Below are 16789 nucleotides of genomic sequence, written 5' to 3'. Positions count from 1 at the left end.
GAAGGGATGGAGCCGAGATGGTTTGGGCAGATGGATGGAGCCGGGATGGGATTGGATGGAGCCAAGATGGGATTGTGGTGGGGTGGATGGAGCCTGGATAGGATGGGGGGGGGGGTGCATGGAGCTGGGATGGTATGGGGGGATGGATGGAGTCAGGATGGGATTGGGGTGGGGTGGATGAGCGGGGGATGGATTGGCCTGGGATGGTATGGGGGATAGATGGAACTGGGATTGGATCGGGGGTGGATGGAGCAAGGATGGGATTGGGGTGGGGTGGATGGAGCTGGTATGGTATGGGGGCATCGATGGAACTGAGATTGGATTGGGGAGATGGATGGAGCCGGAATGGTATGGGAGGATGGATGGAACTGGGATTGTATGGGGGGATGGATCAGCCTGGAGGGGATGGATGGATATATACTCTCCCCCAAATCACTCCAAGTAAACTCTTTGCTTGTCCCCCCTGCCCTCCGGGACTTACTTTTAGATTACACAGATGACAGACAGACCAGCACGCTCTCGGTAAAGGTAATGTACCTCCACCCCTCCTCCCCCTCTGACCTCCGTGCACAGGAAAACATCACAGCACAGGAGGAGGAGGGGTGGTTTCAGTTCGCTCCGCTCCACATTGCACAGCATTGCACGCTGTGTGTGCGTGCCAGGCAGGCGGCAGCTGGGGAAAGCAGAGATGCCGGCTGCAATGCACAGTGGAGTGGACCGGAGCTTACGGCGCGCGGGAACAGAGACTTCGGCTCGAGAATGGAACATGTTGCAGCATGGTCCCGGCGAATCATCGAGGTTGCGATATAGGCAAATTAGGCGGCCGCGAGGCCCCTGTGGGGGCGAGGCCTAAGGCGACAACCTAATTTGCCTAATTGGAGAGCCGCCTCTGGTCACGCCCCAGTGTCATGAAGCATTGAGAGCGGAGTTTCACGCATGCGCAGTGTATAAAAAGCAAGAACGCACGGTCAATGGAACGATCTTGGAGTGGAGGACGAACGTTCGTCAACGCACGAAAGGAGCCATAAAACGAAGGGACAATTGAAAATTGGGGCATAGGTGGTTAGTGGCCTAGACTGATTAGATTGAGGCCTATATTCGGACCAGCTTATGAGTTAAGTCAGACATTATGTTTTGTCTTGTGTACTGTCTTCCAGGCATCATATCATTATCGTGACTGGGAGCTGCCCTGTCTCTGGAAGTCAAGAGTAGAGGACTACTCCAATAAAATATTGAGGAAGGCAGCGTTGGAGAAACTGCTCGAGTGGGTAAAGCCTTGGTACCCCAAGGCAGACATCAGCTATGTCAAGAACAAAAAATCAAACCTGAGGAGTACTTTTAAAAGGGGGCACAAACAAGTCCTATACTCACAGAGATCTGGAGCATCAGCAGATGACATATATATGTCCCCAGGCTGTAGGTATTACAACAGCCTGCGGTTTTTGACTGACCAGACAGAATCCCAGGCCATAGCAATCAACACTCCCTTTGAGATCTACTAACCTCATTTTGACACCCCCTTGGCTCCACCCCCTTTCCCCTACCCATGTAAAAACCCACCTTTTTAATGAAGCGCCCATCAATGCAGCTCACCAGCGCCCATCAAATGCAGCCTCACCAGCACCCATCAAATGCAGCCTCACCAGCGCCCATCAAATGCAGCCTCACCAGCGTCCATCAAATGCAGCCTCACTAGAGCCCGCACCGACGTTCGGGCTTCTTTCGGCAACTCGTGACACGTAGTATGCGACGGTCGGAAGCCTGTCAATCAGATAGGAACGCCCCGTCCCGGAGAAGACATACCCGGAAGCGGCGGTGAAATAAGGTCTGTACGGGAAAAAAAAAAAACACAGCCGATTGTCATTAGGACAACTCAGCTGAATGTAATGTTAAAAATGTATTTTTGGGTGAACCCCCGCTTTAAGGAGATTCCCTCTCTCTAGTTGTCCTGTTTACTGTTATTAAAAGTGAAAGTCAAAGAAAATCACACATTTTGGGTTGCCCCCAGAAAAGTAATAAAGGGGAAATCTCCCAATATGGACACGAATTCTGGTAACTCGGGGGGTCCCCAAGGAATTCCTTAAAATTGCAGGGATTTCCTCTCACTTTCTGATTGGCTATGGGACAGGAAGTGAGGGGAAATCTCCTCAATGGGACACAGATGGCAAAAAAAAAAAAAAAAATCTGGTTTAAACCTTTCCCTGCTTTATCCAGTTTTGCCTATAGGTCTACTTTAACCACTTCCATACAGGGCATTTTCACCCCCTTCCTGCCCAGGACCAATTTTAGTTTTTCAGCGCTGTCGCACTTTGAATGACAATTGCGCGGTCATGCAACACTGTACCAAAATGAAATCTTTATGGGGTATTTGATCACCTCTGTGGTTTTTATTTTTTGCGCTATAAACAGAAGAAGAGCCGACCTGAGATAGAAACCGACCTGAGATAGAAACGCCACAGCGTGCCCCTTCTAAATCTGGCGCATGTGCAAAAGAAATCGCTCTACGGCGATTTGCAAATATCTCCTAGACCAGGGGTCCTCAAACTACGGCCCGCAGAGGACTTTAAACCGGCCCACCCGACCCTGACAGGCAATGCCGGTTACACAGCGATCCCGCTGTGTCAGGAGATCACAGCGTTAACAGTTCGGGCGCGCTGTGATAAATGTCCCGCCCTCCTCCTCCTAGAAGACTAGCTTGTGTGATAGAGCCAGTGTGCTGTCTGTCACACAAGCTGGTCTAGGAGGAGGATGGCGGGACATTTATCATAGCGCGCCAGAATTTTTTAGTGTGTGAGCATCGTGACCAGAGCCGGACCGTTACACAGCACAGCACAGTAAGGAGAAAGGCTGTGAGAGGGGGGGGGACTGGCTTGCGATGGTGAGGGGAGCTGATGATTTTGTAATGATGATGATGATGGTGGGGGGGGGGGGCTGGCTTGCGATGGTGAAAGGAGCTGATGATTTTGTAATGATGATGATGATGGTGGGGGGGCTTGCTTGTGATGGTGAGGGGAGCTGATAATTTTGTAATGATGATGATGATGGTCGGGGGCTGGCTTGTGATGGTGAGGGGAGCTGATGATTTTGTAATGATGATGGTGTGGTGGGGTGGGGGCTGGCTTGCGATGGTGAGGGGAGCTGATGGTTTTGTAATGAAGATGATGATGGTGAGGGGGGGGGGGGGGGACTGATGATGATGATGATGGTGAGGGGGGCTGATGGTGATGTAATTAATGATGGTGATGGTGGGGGCTGATGATTTTGTAATGATGATGGTGGGGGGGGATGATGATGATGGATAGTGAGGGGGGGCTGATGATTTTGTAATGATGATGATGATGGTGGGGAAAGGGGGCTGTGTGAATTACTGGGCGTGCCGCAATTCATACTGGGAAATGTGGTTCTTACATGAACAAACGATGCAAACCAGGAAGTGAATGAGAGAACAGAAACTAGAATGCCGGAGGTGATATAGATGAAGGAATTTATTAGGTATTTACTTGTTTTTTAGTGACCCTTTAACCCCCTTAGCGGTAAACCAGAGCGTGACTCGGGGTGGATTTTTTATGCTAAGAACGGTAACCCCGAGTCACGCTCGGGGTAGATGTGCAGAGCGTGTAGCGGCGCGGCTTACCTGCTCGCAGCATCCACAGACAAGTTACTCACCTTGTCCCTGGATCCTGCGATGCCACCCAGCTGTGTGAGCGAGCGGGTCCTCCTCGCGTCCCCGTGTGCCGCCGATCTCCGTTCCCTGCGACGTTACGACGCACGGGGGCGGAGAACGGCGCCAAATTTAAAAAAGTAAACAAACACAATACATACAGTATACTGTAATCTTATAGATTACAGTACTGTATGTAAAAAATACACACCCCCCTTGTCCCTAGTGGTCTGCCCAGTGCCCTGCATGTTCTTTTATATAATAAAAACTGTTCTTTCTGCCTGAAACTGTAGATTGTCCAAAAGTGTCAAAAATGGTTTTAGATCAGCTAGAAAACAGCGATAATAAATTATAATCACTTGCAGAATTGTGCGATAGCGATTTGTGGGGAAATACATCATGAAAAAATAAAAGTAATGACAGCGACAATTCTGCAACTGAGCAAATTTCAGTGATTTTGAGTTGATTACATTATTGAATAATTTTTATTATAATTATATTATTATTTGTTATAATTATTTATAATTATTTATTCTATTATAATTTATAATTTTGTTTTTTTTTAAAAAATCATACCCGGGATGCCTACAAGACTCTTGTTTGGTCAGATTTAAGTGAGTTATTCCTAAGAATTGCAGGCCTACAGTATAAAACGCCAAATTTCCTTGCAAAATAATTGTACCGCTTTTGGTACGTAATTCCAGACAGAATCATACCGCCAGGGAGGTTAATCTAGGTTTACCTGTAGGTTAAAGTGGTTGTAAAGGATTTACAACCACTTTAAGGCATACTGAAATGACAAGCTCAAGAGGCCACTTTAGCCTGCCTATGCCCACAGAGGCGTATCTAGTGAAAATGGCGCCTATGGCAAGCACTGAAACTGCGCCCCTGTCAAAAAAAAAAACAGCTAACAAAACTAAAATCGACAGCTAGTGCCGATGGGTCAGTCCGCCCCTGCTCATTAAACAGGTCTACATTCAGTTAAAGCGGTAGTTCCGCCAATAAAAAATCATATTTATTTAAGTCAAGCAGCTATTACACATTTTAATATATGGGACACTTACAGCTTCCAGGGTGCCCACAATGTCCAGTCCCGAAGCCGATTTGTCCCTCGGCTCTCAGGTGGAGGCGCCGCCATCTTCGGTAAGGGAATCAGGAAGTGAAGCTTTGCGGCTTCACTTCCTGGTTCTCTACTAAGCATGCGCGAGTCGCACTGTGCGATCCCACTGGTCCCTGCTCACTTCTGGGACATGTGTCTCCCAGAAGACATTACCCTGTTGTGCCTAGTGACATGTCCCTGATCTACTGTTCCCAGTGATCGGGAACAGTGATCTGTGACATGTCACTGGTAGCTCCTTCCCCTAACAGTTAGAATCACTCTCTAGGAAACACTTAACCCCTTCAGCCCCCCCCCCCCCTAGTGGTTAACCCCTTCACTGCCAGTGTCATTTTCACAGTAATAAGTGCTTTTTATAGCACTGATAGCTGTAAAAATGCCAATGGTCCCAAAAATGTGTCACAGGTGTCCGATGTGTCCGCAATAAAGTCGCAGGTGATCAAATACCACCAAAAGAAAGCTCTGTTTGTGGGAAAAAAAGGACGTCAATTTTGTTTGGGAGCCACGTCACACGACCATGCAATTGTCAGTTAAAGCGACACAGTGCCGAATCACAAAAAGTGGCCCGGTCTTTGGCCAGCAAAATGGTCTGGGGCTGAAGTGGTTAAAGTTCATGTACTGCAAAGTTTGCAGTATATGAATTTTCACAGAATGTGGAATGTTTAATGAGCTTGTTGCACAAATCACTTAATTACACTTTATTTATGATATTTATTTATTGAATCCATATTGAGCACTATATTTGATTTGCTGCTTCTGCTTGGCACACACATACAATCGCACATGATGGTCATCATCATGTGTGATTGTGCGTGTGTGCCAGGCCCAAGCAGAAGCAAGCAGCCAATCAAATATAGTGCTCAATATGGATTCAATAAATCTGCATATCTATAGATATCATAAATAAAGTGTAATACAGTGATTTGTGCAGTGCAAAAGCAGGTACTATTTTTAAGTAGACTGCGGATGCGACTACAAAAAATAACCAGAGACTGCGAATGCGACTACAGAAGATGATCAGACTGCGGATGCGACTACAAAAAATAACCAGAGACTGTTGATGCAACTACAGAAGACGATCAGACTGCGGATGCGACTACAAAAAATAACCAGAGACTGTTGATGCGACTACAGAGGATGACCAGACTGCGGATGCGACTACAAAAAATAACCAGAGACTGTTGATGCGACTACAGAAGATAACCAGACTGCGGATGCGACTACAAAAAATAACCAGAGACTGTTGATGCGACTACAGAAGATGACCAGTCTGCGGATGCGACTACAAAAAATAACCAGAGACTGTTGATGCGACTACAGAAGATGACCAGACTGCGGATGCGACTACAAAAAATAACCAGAGACTGTTGATGCGACTACAGAAGATGACCAGACTGCGGATGCGACTACAAAAAATAACCAGAGACTGTTGATGCGACTACAGAAGATGACCAGACTGCGGATGCGACTACAAAAAATAACCAGAGACTGTGGATGCGACTACAGAAGATGACCAGACTGTGGATGCGACTACAAAAAATAACCAGAGACTGCAAATGCGACTACAGAAGATGATCAGACTGCTGATGCGACTACAAAAAATAACCAGAGACTGCGGCTATCTGACATGAACACCGGCGCCAAGCTTCAGCAGGCTGGCCGCGGCGCCGGGGGCCATATTAATCCGGGAGGCGGCCGCGGGAGGACGGGTTGTTTTTTTTGTTCGTGCGTAGGGCGGCTTTTTTGCCGCCACCCACCCCCTTGGCGCCCATGGCACTTGCCATGGCCGCCATACCGTAGATACGCCACTGTATGCCCATGCCCTATTTAGGGCCAATTTAAGCTACCTGAATCTATGCCATGCCCCACTAAATAATTTAGTTCAAATTCTTTGCCATTTGGTAATTTTGAGTTGCAGTTCTCATTTTCAAATAAGAAAATAAAATGATAATATTATTAATAGCATAAATGAACATGTGCATGTGGGAGTACTGTAAATGTTTACATAATACAAAATGTTCAAATATACAATGCACATTTATACAAAAATGTGTGTCCTAAGCATTTGGCACAAGATGCAGTGTGGCTATGTACCTACTTTCCTTTCAATAAGCTATCTGGCTTTACCATGAGAGATGTCCAGGCATGCCTAAACACTGCACACAGTTTAAAGGGATGCTCAGTGTCAGAGTTCCTTCCTTCACACATGTGACTGATTCAATTGAATTGCTTCATATAACTGTCCTGTTATGCATGTATGCGGTAGGTATTTGAACTTAGAAAGGAACCTGGTATAAAAATAATATATTTTCTGTCTGTCTTTTATGTAAGCATTACTATACTCTGTCTATGTAGATCATGCATGTGCTAATAGTCATTGTGATACTTTAATAATTCAAATAGTATTAGGCAATGCAAGAGGTATTCACTTGTATATGAAGCAGAATTACTCTCACCAGTGGAAAGTGAAATATAACAGGTCTGCATTTTTGCTAATGTAATGGTATTAGAACAGTGTCATTATAATTATGATGATAGCATGGTTAATCAGTTCTGTCTGTGGGTATACTTACTGAAACTGTTATATGCAGGGAAATCCTACCATGTAAAAAGGGAAGGATGAAAGTTAGTTCCTCTGAGAATCCCCTTCCACTCTGCTATTGAGATTTTTGTCTATACTGTGCAGCCTAACACACAGCTATAGCTATAATGACATTCTTATTAAAGCATTTTTATCATGCGTTGCTTTTTAAAATGCATAGGTGGGAATATTTAACAAGAACTTCCAGAGTAAAAGTGCTGCTGAGCTGGTGCCTGGTTCACATTGATGCTACTTTGAAATCGCGAAATAGCGTGATTTCAAAGTTCCAAGGTCAGCACGATTTCAGCTGGTACTTGGACATCTGTGTGGCTTCATACACAGATTTCTATTGAAGTCGCACCTGAAATCAGCAAAAGTAGTGCAGGAACTACTTTTGCAAATCGGTGCGGCGCGGCAAAATCGGTGTCGCACCATTTGGAACAGTGCCATTGCCTCCAATAGGCTGCAGGTTGTCATGCGATTTGATTTCTTAAATTGCATGACAAATCGCTCCAATGTGAACCAGGGCTGACACATACTGCGATCATGTTAGTAGGGTTATCTCTTCCCTGCCTGTGTACTCATAATGACAAATAAGCTGGAACAGATGTTGAGCAAGGTATTAGCTGTTTACAAAGCAACTGCTTTCACACCTCAGCATTTTGTAGCTTGAGCCCGGGTTCACACTGTAGCAAACGCAGACATCGCATGTGATTCGCACTCGCACTGAGGTACCGATCACATGTGATGTCTGTGCAATGCGAGTTTAGCCATACAGTTTGTATGGCTGAACTCGCACTGGGTTCGCACAAAAGAGGTGCAGGAACTTTTTTTTCCTGCACTGGAATCAGATCGCATGGGTGTTCTCTGATTCTTTTCCGAATGCACAGTTCACATTGCGATCTGTGAGCTGATCTGGAGGTGGCATTAACATTGTATTGACACCTGCAGTGGTTCACAGAAGGCAGTGTGAACTGCCAGCGGGAAAGATGCGATGCAGGAACCGGCACTGGAATCATGCTGGTTCCTGCATCGCTACAGTGTGAACCCAAATCTATTGTTCACTATGGAGCTAGTTCACATCTCCACTACAAGTTGCCTAAAACCAAACATATGAAGTTCAAAAGCTTTTTTTGTAGCTCAAATTGAGCAGATTTGCGTGTTTTTGGTGTGTTTTTATTGCTATAGAAATTTATGAAAACGCGTGACTTGTGTGTTTTTGTGTGCATTCGCGATTTTCTGCTCAAATGAAAAATAAAAATAGTAATAATATATGAATAAATAAATCTAAAATAAACACAAATAACTAAAAATAATCATTATAAATACTAAATAAAATTAATTATAAATAATAATTAACCCCTACCTTAAAAAATATATTAAATACATGATTATTATTTTATTATTAATAATAATAATAATAATAATAATTAACAACAATATGATAATAATATAAACACACAAACCTGAAAAAATACAATAATTTATAATAAAGTAATGTATTATTATTATTATTATTATTAATAATAATAATAATAATAATAATAATAATTATATTTTTATTATTTATTTATTTATTTTGTGTTAGGGTGTTTAGTTTATTTATTTTATTATTATCATTTTTTTTTTTTTTTTAAGGGTTAGGGGTTAAAGCTGATTTCTGCTTGGGTAAAAAAAAAATTACTGTAGCTGCTGTCTTTTAATATAAGTATACTTACCTGTCCTGGGAGTCCATGTCGGCACCCGAAGCGACCCGTCCATCAGCTGCCCGGGTATGGCCTCACAGCCTGTTTCCTACTGCGCATGCGTGAGTCGCGATGCGCTTTCTGAATGGTCCCTGCTGTCTTCTGGGAACTGTGTGTCCCAGAAAGCAGCGGGGGAGGAGGAGGGGGATATTACCTAGTTTGCCGCACAATGCGGAGATCTTTCCCCCTAAAAGGTGACAAATGTGACAAGGGGGGGGGGGGGGGTACGAACAGCGGAAGTTCCATTTATGGGTGGAACTCTGCTTTAATTATTTATTTATTATTACCCGGAACATAGTATTAATTTATTGTATTTATTTATTATATATTCATGATTATTTTTATTTGTGTATTTATTTATTTTACGTGTATTTATTTATTTTACATGTATTTATTCATTTATTATTATTATTAGTAGTCGTAACATTCTAACCCTAACAAAAATAAATAAATAATACATAACCCTAACCCCAAACCCTAATCCTAACCTTAAGGTGATACTATAGGTTTAAATTTTATTTTTTTAAATAACAAAACATGTCATACTTACCTCCACTGTGCAGCTCGTTTTCCCACAGAGTGGCCCTAAACTGCGTTTTCTGGGGTCCCCAACAGCTCACTCGGCTCCTCCCCACCTCAGATGACCCCCTCTGGGAAGTCGCTCTCCCAAGGGGGTTACCTTGCGGGCGTGCACTCCCGAATCCCGCATTCGGCATCCATAGCCACCGAGTGCAGGACTCGGCCCCGCCCCCCAGCATCCGCATCCTTGGATTTGATTGACAGCAGCGGGAGTCAATGACTGCGCTGCTATCAATCTATCAATGAAGAGCCGAGAACCCTGGGCAAAGATCCAGCGAGTTTGTGCCGCGTGACTTTCCATGGCTCAGGTAAGTAAAACGGGGGGCTGGGGGGGCCGTAATCGTCAGATGTTTTTTCACCTTAATGCATAGGATGCATTAAGGTGAAAAAACAGGAACCTTTACAACCCCTTTAACTTTAACCCCTAAATAATAATACATGAATAATAACTAGTGTTGAGCAGAATATGCCATATTCGATTTCGCGATATATCTCGAATATATATTCGAATATTCGAGATATATTCGCTAAATTCGAATATTCGTGATATTTTATCGAAGTAAATGATTGCGATTTTTCGCTATTGCGAATGCGAAAATAATTGCGATTTTTTGATAACTGCGGTAGGAGCACTCTGATTGGCTCAGAATATTCGTGATATTTTATCGAAATATCGCAACATGCGAATGCGATATTTATTGCGCAATTTCGAGAAATGCTGGAGGAGCGCTCTGATTGGCTCAGAATATTCGTGATATTTTATCGAAATATCGCAACATGCGAATGCGATATTTATTGCGCAATTTCGAGAAATGCTGTAGGAGCACTCTGATTGGCTCAGAATATTCGTGATATTTTACAATACAAAATAATTGCGAATATTCGGCAAATGCGGAAGGAGCACTCTGATTGGCTCAGAATATTCTTGATATTTTACAATACAAATAATTGCGAATATTCGGCAAATGCGGAAGGAGCACTCTGATTGGCTCAGAATATTCTTGATATTTTACAATACAAAATAATTGCGAATATTCAGCAAATGCAGAAGGAGCACTCTGATTGGCTCAGATATTCTTGATATTTTACAATACAAAATAATTGCGAATATTCGGCAAATGCGGAAGGAGCACTCTGATTGGCTCAGAATATTCTTGATATTTTACAATAGAAAATAAAAAGTGTTTTGCATTGGTGGTGATTCTTTACTCTATCCATCTGTCACAGCCGTTTGTCAATCAAACACCTTGAAGATTGAACACGTTCATGCTGCATGCTTTGGACTTTTTTCACTTCACATATCAAAGACATTTTTATGAAAGATTATTTTTCTATTATTGGGACTATATTTCTTTATATATTTGTTTCACTGTGTATTTCACAAGTTATTTGCGCTTGCTATTTTATAATTTGCCCACATGTCTTGTCACTAGACATATTTTTATTCTTGTAGAGCGACTCCATTTTCTGTCTTGTATTAATTTATGTTGTATAACATTTTTGAGTTGCTGCTGTATTCTCCCCTTTTTTAAGGTATGCGCAATTTTTTCCTTCTTACAAAAAATAATAATATCAAACATACAAATATTCATAACATACACATACACAAAGCCCCCCCCTTTTGCATCAGAGACAATCAGAGTTCTCCTACCACAGTTATCGAAAATTCGCAATCATTTTCGCATTCGCAATAGCGAAAAATCGCAATTTTTTTTTTTCAATTTGGCAACATAATAGGATCGCCTCAGCTTAGCTACTCGGCCCAGGGTCTCTAATCATACCAGCAATGCTTTTAGACGTCGATAGGATGTGATCTGTTTTAAAAATCAAATTGAAAAAATGCGAATATTCGGAATTGCGAATATTCACCGCGAAATTCGAAATATAGCGCGATTTCTCGAATATGCTATATTCGAGTCGAATATTCGCAATGCGAATATTCGTGAGCAACACTAATAATAACAATAAAAAAATAAAAGCTGATGGAAAAGCTAAAAAAGCAGAAAAACCTAGCAACAGATGATAGTTTTCTCTATTGGCTATTAGAAAAAGCCAAAGCTCAAAAATGCTGAATAATAATGTGCAAATCATGCAAACACTGAAAAAACGCTCAAAGATGATACGCTCAGGTGTGAATGCAGCCTTAGGGCCCATTTAAACATCTGTGTCGTGGTAATGTGTATGTTACTGCACTGTGCAGTAACACTTACAACATGTGTTATTGTACTGCAGGGCCATTCAGTTGTAGCATGTTGTGTTACAAAAAATGGTTATGTTTAATTTTGATAGTAGATAGTCTATTCATTTTAAATAGGCTGCATTAATGGAATGCATGTTTATGTAGAACATAACGCATGTTAATGCACGCTAAAAAGTAAACACGTCCTGAATCTCCAGAACTGGGGAAGAAGAGGTTACTGATTATTTCAGCTTTGTCAGTGGTTATGTATTTCTCTTTTGTCTGGTGCAGCAGCAGTGTAGCCCACAATAAAATTCCACTTCAGTCAGCTGACAAAAAGTGGCATGGCTTTTATTGATCAAACAGTTCCTGTTGAATTCTTGTGCAGTGATCACTGTAGCATAATGTCAGATCTGAACATTGTAACCTGTTAGGATAGAAATATGGGAGCTACCGTTGAATGTGCATGCGGCTGTCATCCCTTTCCTTGCTTCACTAGATAGTTGGTCACTGGGTCTGATTTATTAGGGCAAATAAACTAAAGCACATAGTTATCATGATGATGCTGCCATGAAGGTCCTTGGTACAGGCATTTCCTCTTATGGTATGATAAACTATTAGTAGTCTCCCAATGTTACTACTATGTTGTCACTCTTTCACATTAGCTACTCTTGGAGACTGCAAGCAGTTACAGTAAAGCCTCGTACACACGACCGAGGAACTCGACGGGCGAAACACATCATTTTCCTCGTCGAGTTCCTTGTTAGGCTGTCGAGGAACTCGACAAGCCAATTTTCTCCATTCCCGTCAAGGAAATAGAGAACATGCTCTCTATTTGGCTCGTCGAGTTTCTCGACAGTTTCCTCGATGAAAATGTACACACGACCGGTTTCCTCGGCAAAAAAATATCTCCCAGCAAGTTTCTTGCTGGTTTTTGCCGAGAAACTCGGTCGTGTGTACGAGGCTTGACACACATTGCTCAGGCATGTTCCACCATCACTTTTGGTAAGCTGGTAGGGAAAAATAATGTGCAATTCACGCTGTGCAGAGTGAACATAGACAAGAAGTGGCTGAAAGAGACCAGTGAAGATAAGCAGCACTTAAATGTAAAAAAAAAGGAAAAAGAACGAAAACCATATTTTATTACAACAAAATAAAAATAAAAAACACAACATGCGAAATGTTCATGGCATACAGTGCTTTGGCAAACTAATTTAAATGTGATATTTCTTTCCTACATTTTATGTACGGTAAATCTAAAAATATTAAAAGCAGTTAGCTAGACCCTAAAACATTAGTAAAAATCACATTTTTATTTTGGGAATGCCATGGTTTAACTCAGGGATCGACAAATCCCGGGCGCCAAATCCCAATGCGAGCTGGCGCCATCTGGTGGTGGCCGTTGGTATTACAAGTTAAGCGTTACAAGTTAAACAGCAATTCTAATGTCATTTTTCACTATTTTCACTGCCATCTTCTTCCCTCTAATTAGAACCCCCAAACATTATATATATTTTTTATCCTAACACCCTAGAGAATAAAATGGCGATCGTTGCAATACTTTCTGTCACGCGGTCTTACAAGCGCACTTTTTTGGGAAAAAATTACACTTTTTTTTATTAAAAAATAAGACAACAGTAAAGTTATCCCCATTTTTTTTAATATTATGAAAGATAATGTTACACCGAGTAAATTCATACCCAACATGTCACGCTTCAAAATTGCGTCCGCTCGTGGAATGCCGACAAACTTTTACCCTTTAAAATCTCCATAGGCGACGTTTAAAAAAATCTACAGGTTGCATGTTTTGAGTTAAAGAGGAGGTCTAGGTCTAGAATTATTGCTCTCGCTCTACCAATCGCGGCGATACCTCACATGTGTGGTTTGAACACCGTTTACATATGCGGGCGCTGCTCACGTATGTGTTCGCTTCTGCGCGCCAGCTTGGCGGGACGGGGTGCGTTTTCTGGCTCCTAACTTTTTTAGCTGGCTCCTAGATTCCAAGCAAATTTGTCAACCCCTGGTTTAACTGATTCAGATTCACGTGCTGGAGCAAACCCTCCATTGCAAACCTAACTACAGTATACCATGCTGATACAATGTGCACGATCGATACACCAGTGTACACTTATATCCTTTAGTAAATGAACCCCATTTTCTTGGAACAGCCTTGTGTATATTAGCTGTCTGTGAACTCCAGATACAAATCATAATCTAAGTATCTCTCTTCTTGCTACAATATATGTCCTATCTTATTTTTGTAGCTGCAAGCATCCTCCATGTGTACGGTTCAACTACCCTCACTCACACTCGATAAGGCACTACAGCAAGCCCTCCTATATGGGGCCCAGGCCCCATCAGTTCAATAGTAGGAGGGCCAGCTGTACTGCTCTATTGCTGAAACTGATCCCCCTGTGGCTCCCCCTTGCAGTGCATCCAGCTTCTTCTCCTCTCCCCCCCCCCCCACAAGCTATGCTGCAGAGGAAGCCACAAGAGGGTCAGTTCCAGGATGTGCCCCCCCCCTTCCTGCTGCTTTGCTGTCTGAAGAGCGATCAGTGGTCATATTGCTCTTTAGAGCCGGTTCTCACTGGGGCGGCACGACTTCGGGGGCGACTCGGCAAGGCGTCCTGAAGACGACTTCAGAGGCGACTTGCAAAATGACTTCTGTATAGAAGTCAATGCAAGTCGCCCAGAGTCGCCCCCAAAGTCATACTAGAACCTTTTTCTAAGTCGGAGCTCCTATTAGAACGGTTCTATTGAATAGAATGGGACGCGACTTGTCAGGCGGCTGAGTCGCCTGACGAGTCGCCCTAGTGTGAACCGGCTCTTAGAGAGGAGGTGTATTGCCTTCCACTGCCTGCTTTAACCCTTTCAAACCCCCACTAGGGTGCTACAACCACATGCATTGCACACGGGTATGGGGTGCTTGCAGAGCAGCAACAGTCACATGAATTGTTAGCATTTGACAGGGGGTATAATTTCTGCCACAACCCCCAGTGTGTTAACCCCCAGCCACTAAATCTGCAGGTAAAGGGGGCAGCAGCAATTTAACAGGTGTGCAGGTGTGGGTGAGTGTCCCCTAATTCACCATGTCTGTGTTCAGGCCCATGCACCTGCAGCCACGCCCCTGTCAAACTAGGACCTGTGGCTGTGTTCGCACTGCTGCGTCCCCATAGTGTAACATAGTCTGCCTACACACAGCTCCGTGTGGCTCCAGCTACACAAACAAACTGCTGTTTCACATGGTACAGGCCACAGCGCCCTTGTGAATAAGCCCCATGCCCTCATTCACTTATTACCCCAAAACATATTAATCTTTAACAGGAATCATCTGACCCTGAACTCTGCGCTACTTACTACTGAACCCTGAACTCTGCGTTACTTCTGAATGCTGTGTTACCGTCTTCTGACCTCTGAACTTGCATTACTATGGACTGCTGAACTCTGCGTTACTTTTTTCTGAATGTTGCATTACTTTCTCCTGACCTCTGAAATCTTTGCTACTTATTCCCCACTCCTGCACTCTGTAACTTAATACTGACCTCTGAACTCTGCATTGTTTTCTACTTACCTTTCTACTATATACTACTGACCTCCACGTTACTTACTTCTGACCCTTGAACTCTACGTTACTTACACCATACCGCTGAACTCTGCATTACTTACTACTGACCTCTGAACTCTGTATTACTACTGACCTCTGAACTCTGTATTACTACTGACCTCTGAACTCTGCGTTACTTACTTCTCAGCTCTGAACTCTGTGTTACTTACTACTGACCTCTGCATTACTTTCTTCTGAACCCAGTGTTCCTTACTTCTGACCTCTGTGTTACTTACTCCTCCTCCCTGAACTCTGTTACTTAATACTGACCTTTGAACTCTGTTACTTTCTTCTGACCTTTTATATTACTTACCATTGAACTCTCCATTACTTACATCTGACCCCTGAACTCTGAGTTACTTACTACGGACCCCTGAACTCTGCATTACATATTCCATCCTGACCACTGGGCTTTGCGTTTCTTACCTTTGACCCCTGAACTTACTTCTCACGCCTAGACTCTGCATTACTTACTACTGGCCACTGAACTCTGTGTTACTACTGACCCCTCAATTCTGTGATACTTACTTTTGACCCCTGAACTCTGTGATACTTACTCCTCAACCATCAACTCTATGTTACTTGCTACTGACTCCTGAACTGTGCATTACTACTGACTGTTGAACTTTGCGTTACTTGTTACTGATCTCTGCGTTACATTCTTCTGAATGCTGACCTCTGATATCTGTGTTACATACTATTAAAGGGTCACTAAAGGAACATTTTTTTTTTTGCTGAAATGACTGTTTACAGGGTATAGAGACATAAAAGTTAACTGATTCCTTTTAAAAATGATTACAAATAGATAAAAAATCAATCATATAATGTGCCTGCAGGTTAGTTTCACTTTTAAACTGTTTTCATGTTCCTGTGAACTAGAGAGACACAGAGAACAAAAACAAACAAATCCAGGGCAGTGTTTTGTTTTTAAAATGAATCTGATTGGTTCTGTTAAGTTTTAGACACACAGTAATGACAGCTTAGACCTACAGTGAAAAGCTCCCAGTACGATGGTTATAAGGAAATAGACAACCAGGAAGTGTGGAGATCAGAGCAGAATTACAGCAACATCAAAGCAAAAACGAACAATAAGGACATGAAACCAGTACTGCAGTAAGGTAAAGGAAGCTATTTAGCTAAAAAAAAAAATTCCTTTAGTGATCCTTTAAGGTCCCATGTACACTGCTGCTGTTAAACGGACGTTCAGAGGCAGTTGGATACTTTTTTCAACTGCCCCTGAACACATTCAATTTTATCTTATGTGACCATGTACACAGTCTCGTTTAGGGCCAGTTCACACCAGACGCAGTTCCGTACAGTTTT

Source organism: Rana temporaria, chromosome 1 (genome assembly GCF_905171775.1).
Source record: "Rana temporaria chromosome 1, aRanTem1.1, whole genome shotgun sequence".
NCBI classification, from domain to species: domain Eukaryota; kingdom Metazoa; phylum Chordata; class Amphibia; order Anura; family Ranidae; genus Rana; species Rana temporaria.
Note: the sequence above shows the minus strand (reverse complement) of the source record.